Raw genomic sequence first — 14,913 nt, forward strand, 5'->3', positions numbered from 1 at the left:
AAAATATATATCCTACCAAAACTGTTGGTTGAGTTCCTAAGAAAGTAACTAGAGGTGTTCACGCCTTGAACAATTGAGGTCTGTGTTGTACAGAATTTGCTGAATGACTAACTCCTTATTTTATTTCTTGATATAACTACTCCCATAACCTTTTAATAACCTCCATTACAATAACTTAATATAAGGAGATCATGAACAAATTTAGATGGTACTATTAATCACAAAGCGAATAAATATCATCATAGATGCTTCCAGTTAGGCACGGATGCTTCCTTTTACCTTTGCAAAAAGGCACCTGTCAAGTATCTTTTTAAAAAGTATGTAAATGACAGCAACAGGCATACACACATGAACATAACACTTTGCTTCCCTTTCATAATGGGATTCAGATTTCCTTTTTCTTCTTTCTTTGACAGTGCAAAATCTGTTTTATTCAGATAGATAGATAGACATAGATGGATGAAGCTAATTACAACCCAATATATATTAATCTCAGGATTATATAGTAGACTTTTCATTAACTGTTTTTCTAAATCTTATAGATTTAGAAAGCTATAATCACTTTCTATTCAGTTCATTAACCATAAAAGGAAGGAGTTTCTCACATTAAAAAATTAACAAAAATCAGCTGGGCATAATGGCTCACCTCTGTAATCCCAACACTTTGGGAGGCCAAGGCGGGTGGATCACAAGGTCAAGAGATCGAGACCATCCCGGCAAACATGGTGAAACCCCGTCTCCACTAAAAATACAAAAATTAGCCGGGTGTGGTGGTGCGTGCCTGTAATCTCAGCTACCCAGGAGGCTGAGGCAGGAGAATTGCTTGAACCCAGGAGGCAGAAGTTGCAGTGAGCGGGGATTGCACCACTGCACTCCAGCCTGACAACAGAGTGAAACTCCGTCTCAAAAGAAGAAAAAAGAAAAAAAATTCACACAAATCTGGTATGCCTCAATTTAAACAGAATAGGTAAGAAAAAAATGAGACATCTGAGGGGGAGAATTAATAAATCTTTTTAAAAAATAATGGTTATTCAGTCTCATGCTTACCATCCATTATGAAAGTGTTTCTAGTGAAGACCACAATTTTTATGTTGATTTACATGTTTTGGTTCTTAAAGACCATAGCCTCAGAGTTCACCCAATTGAAGATACACTGGCAACCCTCCATATGTCACAATTTGGCAGATGAGTTTGCGACAAAGTTTTATCTCATTTAATGCGATAAATAGTTAAAAAAATACTCTACATTCAAAATTTATCTGGAAGATTACATTTCAAGCTTTTTAGAAATTGCTTTCAACATTTTTTAATTTGTGAAACATTCATAGCCTTTCCACTGATTCCTTCCCCATTACATCTGAAATAACAAAAAGGTGAATTATGCCATATGGAAAACATCTCATCCAGCATGTTTTGAAGCATCTTCATAAATCGAACATTATTTCTGGATGCTTCATGATCATTTGATAGGTCACTTAAAGGTGATCTAAAAATATTATTTGAAACACTCTTCATAGAAAGCACGTTGTCAACCTTCAGTCTAACATGAGCATTAGACATTATATGTCTATGCTAACTTTAACAGAAGCCCTCACACAAAGTTATAAAATGTTTCTGACATTCATGGCTCACAGAGCAGGAGTTTCAAAGAGCTGCAGAAGGTTATGTTGATTAAGCAAAGACATTTTCTATAAATCCATTGCTGAAGCAAATAAAAAGACGGGTGGTGAGGGAGGTAGGTGTGTGGTGTCACAGTGATCAACAAAACTGCACTCAGCATGGAAGTTATAAGAGATAAAATTAAGCATCTTGCTTTGTAATCCTTTTCTAGAATGTTCTAGAATCCTCTGTAATGTTTATATGCCATACAAAAAGGAGAGAGTATAAACCTGTCAAGACATTAAAAAACAAACAAGGAAACAAGTAAAACTGAAATTGCCCTTCCTGGATGACAGTGTGGTACTAATCATGTAATAGCATCACACTAAATCAAGGGTACCCATCACAATAGATCTAGCAAAATCACAATGCTCCTTTTGACTTCTGAGTGGTGCTAATGTTATACATGTCAATGACAGCTTTTCCTGTGCTTGAGTCTAAATAAATTTACTGATTAAAAAGATGCAAGTGCTTATGAATAGGCTCTTCCAAAAGCCACATTTTTTAAAGCTTCATTCTCCTGTTTCTAACACAACAAGATGTAGTATTTTGGGTAATGCTTGTCAAATGGGCACTGACTGTAGCTGATTCCATAAACATTTGTCCCCTTTGTGTTCTTGAAGCAGAATACAACATTACATTTCCAAGGAAAGTTAAGACTATATAGGTACTTAAAGAGCTGTCAGTTCTGGGTTTCTCATATGTAACATTAATTTTTGCAGGCAGCAAACATCAGACAATTATAAAGCACTTCACCTAGCAAACTTCAGCCTTTGTTAGACTTACAAAGATATTTTGTCATTTGCTTATAAGACAACTGATAGTCAAGAATTGGCTGTATAATTGTCTAGCAAAGGTTCCACAGAACAATTATAATACTAAAGGATGAATACTTAGAATGTAAAAAAGCCAGGTGATTTTTCATATTTATAAAATAATTTTTTCAGTTAGTGACACTCTATGGGATGAACCATTGTGAGTCCCATTATCTCTTGAAAGAGAGAGTTTTATCATGTAAGGAGAATATTTACATTTGGGTAGAAAAACAGATGTTTATAATGTCCAGCTTTAGACCTAGATTACATATATAGAAATTATTTCATTTAAGTATGGATTGCTAAGTATTTATATAGTCACATATGTATAAACACTTCCTTTAAAATATATTGTATGTTTAATTTTTACGAAACAAGGAGAAAATTCAAGGAGACTTTTATTTGCTTGTTAAATGTGGCAATATTGTTCAAATGATGTTAAAATTAAAGTAATAAATGCAGATTCTGAGCAAAGAAATTGGGAAATAAAGATGACTATAAAATAATATTTTATGAGAGGATTTGCATACTTTGGCATAGTAAAATGGCATATGTGGGTATTAGAACAGGGCTTTTTTTTTATTAAAGACTATCATGAAAGAAAATAGCTACAGTTTTTCAAAGCACTTTTGACTTCCTATAAGAATACCTATTTTCTACAAGTGGATTCATATGACACTCAGTCTTAAAAATCTGAAGGGAAAAAACATTTTTGACAGAGATTTCTAAAATTTCATAAACAATTTTGATGTCCCTAAAGGGTTAGGAAAAAGCATCTAAAGCAGTGTCCCAGGTAAAAAACTAATAACTCAGCGAGGAAATGAAAATATTTAATTAAACATTATATGCATGCTTGCATTTATAAATACATATTGGAATTACTGTTACATAGTACGTAAAAGGACAAGAACACAAATTAGAAATTTCCTTCTCTGGTCCTGACCAACCATGTATCAATCAAACTTAAGTGTATATATTTGTCCCATGAAGATTTACATTATAAATTCATACAATACGTGTTCAGCATCTACTGATGAACAAATGAAGGAAGCTAACTTTTCTATGATTCATAAGAAGTAACGTAGTATCATGTATGTTCTCACTAATAGAAGCTATTAAGATAAACTTCAGTACACGGAGAAAAGATAAGAGAAGGCCCGTGAATAATAAATAAGCAGGGTGGATATACAGAGATCAAATCATGCCAAACAAACCTGATTGCTTTTTTTGATAGAATTACAAAATTAATGGATAAAGACATGAAGTACAAGTAGAATATTTGGATTTTCATAAAGTATGTAATTCAATGTTTCATAAAATCTGTCTTACAATATTAATTCAAATTGGCTTGAAGATGATTATTCTCAGATGGTCCGACAACCATTTAAAGAGCTATAAACAAGGGGTAATGATAAATGGCAACAGATAGAATTGGTGGGAGGAGTGAGCTGCCACCAAGGTTGATTTAGGTCTTGAATTTTAGTATCTTCATTACTAACATGCAAAATGGAATAAATAACATGCAAATACAATTCAAAAATGACACTAAATTGGAAGGCACCGTAAACGCAGGACAGTAAAATAGTCAAGAGGATGTGAGATGGAACATAAAATGAGACTACACGAGAGACTGCCCTCACTAAAAGGCAAGTGTATGTTAAAAGATAGTTTGGATTTATTATCCTCCACTCCAAAAAACAAAATGCCAGACAAACCTGGCAAAACAGGTTGACAACATAGGATTGCACAATCCCATAAGTAATGCATTATGGAAACTGCTTTAAAATATTTATCTCCAGATTTTAATTCATGTCTAAATCTCAGCAGATCTATAAATAGAAGGGAGTTTAGAAATGACAGTTTAAACCAAATTCTGTTTTTCAATATGTTATCCCAAACAGAAAAACACATATCTTTATAGAGTGACTTTATACATTCAATTCTCTATTTTCTCCATACGGATTGTTCATAGGGAAAAAAAAAAAAAATCCACTACAACCTGGCTATTCTTTGATAATGAACACACTTAAAGGTCTTTCCTTCTCTCATGAGTGCAGCTGAAGTGTATGTAGGGAATATAATCTACACAAAAGATAATCATGAAGGTAAATCTTCTGTAAATGACTTTTGGATTATCCATGGCACAATGCTCCCTCTTCATCCGTACAAATAATTGAGAGTCGATTGTACACACATATGAGGAAAGATAAATAGGAAGAGAAATGACTTCCATGAGAAGATTATTACTTTACTCCACTTTATCCTCTTCTATCGGACAACTCAACAAATTAGAGGGAATTCAGAGCACTGAAACCAAAATGATAAAGGCAATAAAGTTATCCACTTATGAGAATGAATTAAATGAGCTAACCCATGGAGTGCATCTGACAGCCATGAGCAAGTTATAACGTGTAACACCTAGTTATACACTGAAAATTCACAAGAGGAAAGAAATTCTTTTCAAGGGATAAGGGCAATTTCCCTCTTACTCATATTCTCAAATAAAGAAAATTACAATTTAGAGAAAACACTATTGCCTAAATCATTGTGAACAAATTTGATTTAGACTTTTACTGCAGAAATATTTCTGAAGTACTAAAGAACCAACTCTTGATTACCCATGGGGAAAGACATTAAAAGTTACAAGATATTAGTGAAAATTACAGGGATTTTGAAGTGAGATAGTTGTAGGTTTGAATCTTGGCTCTGTCACTTACACAAGACATATTGGCGTGGTCAAATGTCTTCATCTGAAACATAGAGAAAATAAATCTAACCTAGTTCACAAATGTGTTAAAAGAAAAAAGAATGTTAAAATAATAAAAAGTTTTTAAAAAGTCACGTTTCATTTTGAAATATACACAAAAACATTATTTGTAAACTATCATCCCTAGTAGAGAGGAAAGATGGTAGAAAGAGCATTATATTGGGATCATGAAGTCCTAAATGTGACCACTACTTTTCCATTTACCAATTACATAATTTAAGTAATTTATTTAAAATCTAAGTCTAATATTTCTCATTTATAGAACTGCTGAAGTGCTGTGCAGGTCAGTATATTGTAATGCAAATAACTGAATAACTGAAATATAGTGAATACAAAATAAACATGCATTTTCCTGTCCGCTCATCTTTATCTTTCCCCACCTAAAATAGTTACTTTAACTGGTTTTCAAAAATGTGCAGGCCCTCATAGTGCATATGTGGCATCATCCATCTCAATATTCAAACGAAATCGGGGTAGAGAATACATATTGCCTATGTTTTCTCTTCCACATTCTGGCATTTTAAAAAATATCAAATAATATATTTGAAATTATTTAAGGTCAGAGTGTAACATTAATGAAAGATTTTATATTATTTACTTAAGTATTCCTACATGTGTATTGTTTTGTTTCATGAAATCTTAGTGATAAAATGCTGTATTTATATAGCTCATTCTGTTCAGCACTGCATACAAATGAGTGATAAATAAAAGCTTTTGATAATAGATGGCAATTAAGCATATCCTCAACCTCTTTCTGCTTAACCCTGACCATTTCAGCTTGGTATTAGTATCTGGAGCCTGACACCTGACTGAAGAGTGGGAAAATAGGCATCTGGGCGTAGGTCATCTACTTTGCATATTTATTTTTGACAGTTGCAGGTCATCTTCACAGCAAAAACTGTAAAGTAATATGAATAGATTAAAAATAAAACTGGAAACTTTGAGAGTTGAGATTCTTTGTTTAGGAAATCTATTTCATTAATGTCATTTTAAAACTACTTTATTAATTAATATTTATTGCACACTTATTATTTAAAAAAATTATACCTTCCGCATAAAGTGGTTTTGATATATAAAGGAGGTTACACATATAGTATTTAAAACAGTATCTAAGATATTATATAATACCCCAAAATAAAGTTATTATTAGCATTATTGTATTGCCATCAATATCTTTATATCAAGATTACCTAGTTCCAAAGATAAGAAGGGATATAACACCAATTTTTCATAAGAGGATATAGAGGCTATCTAATAGACACCTATTGTGTCTAATGAGAGCTATACATCCGAGAACTTCCCCAATCTCTCACATCCTAATCATTGACATGGTTAGAGTGCAATTGCTATCAAGTAGCTTCAGTTAACTCAAGGTGACTCAGCCACATTTTCTGAAATGAATTATGGGGCAGAAACTGGGGGAAAAAGTTAGTTTTACTTTGGGTATCTTAACTGAAGAATATAAGCATAAAAGTGATTGGTGCCACGTTTTCTATTACGTGGGCCAGAAAAGCAAATAATGTCAGCATACAAAGAAAGCGAAGTCCATTAATAGGGGGAAATAGGAATGATAGACAGATACAATATCAGATGGTGTTCATATTCCTGATTTAAAATTTTAAGGACCTATACATTCTCCCCACCAAAAAAATAAAGGAAAAAAATATTTGGATTCTATGGAATATTTCTGATTTAAATTGCACTAAGGCCTTATGCATTACCCCCTCTAAGAAAAAAAGAAAACCAAATCTTATCTTTAAATTCTATGAATTTTTTTATATCAATATCATGAATTTTCTTTTTGCGTTAGCTTCTTTATGTATAACTATTTAATTTTATGAATGAGGTAACCAAGGTCCAGAGTGGCTACATTTTTGCCCAGTATCAGACAATTTTCAAGTGGCTGATATGGAACCAAAAATAAGAATAATTTGTGTATATTATTAGGGTCTTAATTTTGTAACATTTCAAATAAAACTCCACTTCCAAATCCAGAAACTGTTAAGAGAAGGGAGATCATAGCCAGAATTATCCAATGAGATTCTTTAAACCTGATGCAAAGTACATGGGTAGGAGAATACCTTTTCCAAAGATAAACTGAACTCCAAGCGCTGAACAAACTGTTCACATTCTAGATAGGGTTACTGGGAGGCTTCCAACAGTTTCGAATAGAGTCTGTTAGACACATTACCTCCTACCCCTAACATCTGTCTCAGGATAGTCACATCAACTTATATTCTCCAGGAAAGATGTATATCTTCCTGCTTCAGTGATACAGAGAAATGGGACCTTAAAAATATCATCTGTTGATTGTTATGATTACAATCCTCTATACAGGAAATGTGACTATAAGCAAGATACTGACCTCTTACGACATCAACACACACACACACACACACACACACACACAGACACACACACAAATATCCTCTAAAGGCCATCACCAAACAACACTTCACTAAATAGTGAGTATGCAACATTTTTCCTAAGTTGCTTAGAGACTTAGGAACATTTCCACAAAAAAGCAAATAAAACTAGAAATATGAATGATTTATACTGTAATAAGTGGACTATCGACTATCTGTATGTATAAATTTATGCAAACCAATGAACACAATTTATAATAGCAGTACTAATGTCACCAATTTCTAAACTACATTCTATAGCTATGATTCTGTCATCAGTCTTTGTTTCCATACCAGATCATCATGGTTCTTGGCATGTAGTAAGTGCTTAACAAATGTTTGGTGAATTAATAAAATCTATTAACAATCCTCACCCTGCTGGGTTTCTCTGTGACACTTCCAGTCACTCAGCACTCCACACAGCCCAAACAGCTTGAGAGGTGAAAATTTGCACTCTAGTGAAAAGAGTTCTAAACAGGAGGCCAGGAGGTGAGTTCTTAGTCTTAGATCTGTCTAGACATTTGCATGAACTTTCCTCATCTATAAAACATGTTTGCTGTACTAGATACTTCTAAGAGTTAAATTCTAATAACATTCTACATTATTTAAGGACAAAGAAGATGGCATAGATACATTTTAAAAGCAGAAAAGGGTTAGAATCCTAGCTTTACCGTTTACTTGTGACTTTGGGCAATTTATTTAGCCTCTAAACTTTAGTTCCCTTTTCTGTTGAGAAGGAATAATAACACTTACTTCATAGAATTGTTATGAGAGTCAATTGAAATAATGTGTGTTAAGCTTCAGGCACAGTGCCTGGCACTAAACGCTCACAATAATTATTTGGTGCTATTGTTCTTACTATTTTTTATTTGTTGTGTTGTTTTTGTATCTGTTCTCTTCTCTGATCCAGGAACAAGTGCAGAGTTCATCATCTAATTAAAATCTGCTGGGAAAAGGCTATCAATGAGACTAAACTCTGCAGGACAAATCAATGTAACAATACAATATATAAAGGGCAAATCAAGCAGTAACATCAAAGGGTTATTGAACTGTGTAGTCTTTGAACACTTTAATAAATAGAAGTTTTCTATTACAAGTATCACCTTATTATAATAGTAGGACATGAATGAAATTTTAAACCACTTTAGAGGAGTCTGGAAATTACCATATTTATCAAAGGAAGATGTGGGTTTTAAAGATTAAATAGTGCTACTGGAAGAATTACTGTGAAAAAAAAAAATGGATTGTCTATCACATGACAGGTACTAACCATAACAAGAATTCTCATAACCACACAAAATCACTAAATGAAGAAACACAGAGTTGAATATGATGCAGTCCTGCATGTGTCACAAAAGCAGTGAACGTTAGAGATGAAATTCACACCCTGGCTGGTAGTCCCTGGGTAGCAGCTAAATGTCTCAGGATCTAATTACCCACTTCTTTGTGGTTGATACAGTTCTACTTCAAGAAACACCAGTGAGAAAGCAACAAATATGGTGGTTATGACCAGGAACTTGGGATCTAACAAGTGAAAAGACACCTAATTCATAGAAATTATTTAAATGCCTATAAGAAATAGCTTTAAAGCCGGGCACGGTGGCTCATGCCTGTAATCCCAGCACTTTGGGAGGCTGAGGCGGGCGGATCACGAGGTCAGGAAATCGAGATCACAGTGAAACCTCGTCTCTACTAAAAATACAAAAAAATTAGGCAGCTGTGGTGGGGGGTGGGGGGCGCCTGTAGTCCCAGCTACTCGGGAAGCTGAGGCAGGAGAATGGCAGGAACCCGGGAGGCGGAAGTTGCAGTGAGCCGAGATCGCGCCACTGCGCTCCAGCCTGGGCCACAGAGTGAGACTTCGTCTCAATAAAAATATAAAAAGAAAAAAGAAAAAAGAAAAGAAATAGCTTTTATGTGTATGAATTCTATTTTAAATTAAACAATTACAAATACAAAAATGGTTTATTCATTGATTCATACAACGGACATGTGTTAAGCATCTTCACGTACCAGGTATGCTATTAGACACTGAGTTTACAGCAGTAACCAAAAGCGGCCAGATTCCCTACTCAGAGAAAACTCAAATTCTTGGAAAAGATTAAGGGGACCTGAAAATACAGAAACAAAAACAAACAAATATGTAAAATAGAATTCTGAAATAATAATAACAATAATAAAACTGGGGTTTCCATTTGCTACTACTGATCTGCATGTATATTAATTTTGGCAATAGTTGACAAAGGAAAGCAAATAGAAAAATACATTAAAAGCTAATATAAGACTAAATACAAATACCAACCTGATTTCACATTTTATATCAATTAAAATAGTCTTATTTTTTAAAAATTGACTTCATAATATATAAACTTAATGAATTTGAAATTTCAAGGTAAAAATATACTAATAAAATGTATGTTTCGGAATTCCACTTTGGGAAATAAAAGTTCCAATCAGGGCCGAGGGCGGTGGCTCACGCCTGTAATCCCAGCACCTTGGGACGCCGAAGCGGGTGGATCACGAGGTCAGGAGATCGAGACCATCCTGGCTAATACAGTGAAACCCCGTCTCTACTAAATACAAAAAATTAGCTGGGCATGGTGGCGGGCGCCGGTAGTCCCAGCTATTTGGGAGGCTGAGTCCGGAGAATGGCGTGAACCCGGCAGGCGGAAGTTGCAGCGAGCCGAGATTGTGCCACTGCACTCCAGCCTGAGCAACAGAGCAAGACTCTGTCTCAAAAAAAAAAAAAAAAAAAGTCCAATTAACATTAAACAACTTTTGGGCTAGTGGTTAGTATTAGTGCTTATTTTTCCTGGCTGAATTGCACATTTTTAAGTTTGAGGAGTATCTTCTAATATGGTTTGAATCTGTGTTCCCATCCATATCTCATGTCAAATTGTAATCCCCAATGTTGGTAGGGGAACCCTGTGGGAGGTAACTGGGTTATGGCAGTGAAGTTCTCATGAATGGTTTAGCACCATCCCCTCTTGGTATTGAATAGTAAGTGACTGCTAAGAGATCTGGTTGTTTAAAAGTATTTAGCACCTTCTGCCTCTCTCTGGAACCTGCTCCTGCCCTGTAGATGTCTGTTCCTGTTTTGACTTCTGCCATGAGTAAAAGCTCCATGAGGCCTCCCCAGAAGCAGGCACTGGTGACATGCTTCCTATACCGCCTGTGGAACCATGAGCCAATTAAGCTCTTTTCTTTGGAAATCACCCAGTCTCAGGTATTTGTTTACAGCAAAGGGAGATGGAACTAATGTATCTTTCCTCTTTTTGTTAGTTTGTTTCATCGAAGTTACATAATAGGTGAATCTTACCTAGCTTATGCCTACTGAGTATTTTAATTGATCTGAAATCTCTTTCCTTAATAAGAACAAGTTGCTTAGAGCAAGCAACCTAGTACAAGTTATGCTTATAAAATGTCTACCAGGCCTTCCTTATTAAGGGTTTGCTATCTCCACAATAAAGTATTATTACTCAGCCTCTGCCTTTCCTGGTCAGATGTATTAGACCTATTTTCAGCTGTCAGCCTGTCAGAAACTTGCATGCAGATAAATGATGTCAATAGAACACATGGTCTGGTCAACAGACAATCAGTCTAGAAGCTGTGGCACTTTGATTTACTTATCTGAAAATAAACTCTACCAAATCTCCTCTAAAGATAATTCTCATCAAGGGACTTAAACAAAATGCAATGCAATTGAAAATAAATATTAAAATTATAAGCCTATTATTTGTAATCACTGCTCTTATAACAGTTATTCAATGCCCATTGTGCTATATTTCTTGAAACCTCTTTGACTTGCAGCAGTTGTAATAATTCTCCCTTACTCACAGGTTCGAAACTTGCATGGCTCTATTTCTCCTTAGGGGAAAAACTGTTTCAGTCTTTAACATCCTCTAAAGCTCCCTGGAGGTCTACGGATTGTGAGCTCAAATTGGTCTATCCTATAGAAACATCTAGTCTTGGAACTCGGTCTCTGTGCCTTCAACTCCTGAAAACTGACTCTGTGTCCTTGAAAGATTATAACTGATCACTCATTTAGACATGTTTGCTCCACAGTTCTCCATCCTAGATTCATATTACAATCATACTCAGAGCTTAGAAACAAAACACTAATGCACAGGCCATACTTCCAGATTCCAATTTAATTCTTCCAAGTCTGTCCACTTCAGATGATATTTAAAGGGCTCCGTGAATGTACAATGCCTTCATCAACACCTCAGCTAACTGATGATTAAAACAATGGTTTACTATAAGGTAATACTAATTCTTGAGTTTTTGTTTCTTTCCTCTCTTCATGTCCACAATCTTTAGTGATTTGCTTCAATTGTTAAAACTGAACGAATGTGATGACATATGCAATGTTTCTTTGTTCTGACTATCTCCACCCTTTTAAATTAATTCTTTATCTATCTTACGTCGTCTTGGTCACCTCACCCTTTTGGGGTGATTATTAATTTGACTTTAAAAACAGTTACACATTCCCAGAAGTAGTTCATAACCAATAGTTTCCCAAAACTGACAATGACACACACCTGATTTTATGTATATAAAATGTGTAAATGTCTATACAGAAAACAGAATGTGAAAAATAATGGCATTTTCCTTGGGGTGACAGAGAAGGAAGAGGAAGCTGAAGAGCAGGAGACAGGTAAAAAAAAAAAAAAAAAAAAAGTACAGAAAGATATATTAAGGTCAATTGATGTGGCAGGGATAAATCTTTTTCCAAAATTCAAGTATAGATTTATAGCTTATTTATTACAATAAACTTAAATTACCTTAATCTAAGCTTAAATTCTATTTTGAGCTCTTATTCTACCAGGCAGGAAAACTAAAATCTCAGATGATTGGGATATTACTTATATCCCTACTTCACTAACTTTTCCTTAAAGATCTATCTAATTTCCATGCAACTAGAAGGAATTATCAAGAATTGAGGTAGGGCAAATTTACTACCCCATAGTACTACCTCATAGTACATAATACTGCAGTATTGTAACCCCTTCTTAACACCGCCAATGGTTGCCATACCATTTTGCATGACCCCTGTAGAGTGAGATACTATCTCAGGTTGAGAACTATTAGACTGACTGAAAGGAACATAGGGCTTAAAGAAATATTGGGGAAAAATGGCTAAAATTCCCACAGTAGGATCCAATCTATTTGTATATGTATATTGAAACAAACATTGAAAAAAATCATAAAATATTAACAATAGCTAGTTTTAGATTGGGAAATTATAAGTGATTTTTAAAAATTATTTTTTGTCTTTTTGTGTGCCCATATTTTTTAAATAAACTTGATTTCCTTTATAATAAGAAAATAATTTTAAAGCACATCTTTAAAGTTTATAAGGAAAAGCAAAATGTATTACATTTTTTATTCAGAACTCCCGACAGTGTTCCCACTCTTCATATTAGTAAATGACCATTAGGAAGCAAATATTCATCTCTCTCAGTATTTTCTCTCTTCCTAATTATATGAAGATCCCACATGTGATATTCTCTCCGGTTCTACTTCATTTAAGGAACCTCTGTGACCTTGTAAAAATTATTATAACTCTAGGTCACAGGTGGAGAGTTATTAGCAATGTCCTACGGGAAACAAATGCCTTTCCTAAAACTGCCTAATTATGATCATTGTGTGTACATAATTTCCATGTATTTTGTGAAGAACATGTTAAATGGTTTAATTTAAATGCCATTAGGGAATTATACCTAGTTATAAGAATTATAGAACAGGATAGACTCTTCACATAAGATGAAAGTCTTATTTACACATCAGATATTACACTGACTTGTTGACTATTTCTCTTGTTCAGTGCTCAGAAATTATTAAAGTTTAGGAACTTAAAAAAGAAACAATTTCTGCTCCTTGGAGACTGGAATTATACCAGAGTTTTTATCTTTACAGTATTACAATCAAGTTCATATCAACAAAACCAGATAGGACAAGGAGTTGAAAAGTTATTCCAATTTTTCTGACTTTTTCACCTCTTTATAGATCAAAGAGTAAAGACTCATGAGGCTAAGGAAAATGATACTATTTACAGAAATAGAATTTTAAAATATATTGAATATATGCAAATTTAACTAAAACCAATCTGGTCTTCTTACTACTGCATTCCTTTATAGTATAATTATATTTATTAATTGGATTATTGAATATGTTATATATATTGAATGATGCTTTCTTAGTGGAAGTAATTTTAGGATATTGTAGTACAATAAAATTAGGCAATAAGTGGGAGTTGAACAATGAGAACACATGGACACAGGGAGGGGAACATCACACGCCGGGCCTGTCAGGGGACTAGGGGAGGGATAGCATTAGGAGAAATACCTAATGTAGATGATGGGTTGATGGGTGCAGCAAACCACCATGGCACGTGTATACCAATGTAACAAACCTGTACGTTCTGCACATGTATCCCAGAACTTAAAGCATAATAAAAAAAATTAGGCAAAAGAGAAATACAGGGAAATTCTTGATATGAATTCTAGGATGTTACTTCACGTGTCTGATCATCTCAGTTTGCTTAACTACCAAATGTGGACCTAGATGGCGTTTCTCCTCTCTTCTATATGGAAAATGCTTCCATACATTTTTCTATTATAGAAAGCAGGAACTATAACTTTAGAATAGACCCTATCAGAGGATATAGGCGAGCACATCCCAGTGGAAAGTATCTCCCAGAGAATGATTTTTGTCATAGGGAAATAAAATATAACAATCTAGATTTGCTTATCCAGTACTTAACCTGTGCTATGTGCTTGTTAATACATTAGGCCATTTAAACTTAATGAAAGTCTTATGAAGTGGATAATATTACTATTGTTTCTACAGATTAAAAAAAATTCAAGAATTATTTTTCTCCATGCTTGTGAGAATAAAACAACAACAAGAAGAAACAGAACTCAGAATATGCAAGATGAACCTTGAACCTAACTAAATTCTTGGAACCCATCTGACATCTATAACTCAATGGTGTGAGAGAAATACAACTAAAAAAAAAAATAACAATGAGGAGGAGGATAACAGCAAAAAAAATTAAAAATGAAAACAATGAAGCCGCCTGCCTGGGTTTAAATCTTGGCTCTGTCATTAATAAGCTGTGAACTCTCAGCCAAGTTATCCAACGTAGTTGTATTTACATATTTTCATATGTAAAATGGGAAAATTGATAGTTCTCACCTTGTGGTGTTATAATAATCCTGAGTTAACTGTGACATATACTCAGCAGTCAGTAAAAACATTATAAATA

General features: G+C 34.2%; 1 protein-coding gene across 1 annotated transcript in view; it reads right to left on the minus strand.

The window, feature by feature from the left end:
- ERBB4 (erb-b2 receptor tyrosine kinase 4) overlaps positions 1-14,913 on the minus strand; it is a 1,186,765-nt gene that overhangs the window by 702,794 nt on the left and 469,058 nt on the right. The window lies entirely within an intron of this gene.

The sequence above is a fragment of the Macaca mulatta genome, chromosome 12 (genome assembly GCF_049350105.2).
Source record: "Macaca mulatta isolate MMU2019108-1 chromosome 12, T2T-MMU8v2.0, whole genome shotgun sequence".
Taxonomy (NCBI): Eukaryota; Metazoa; Chordata; class Mammalia; order Primates; family Cercopithecidae; genus Macaca; species Macaca mulatta.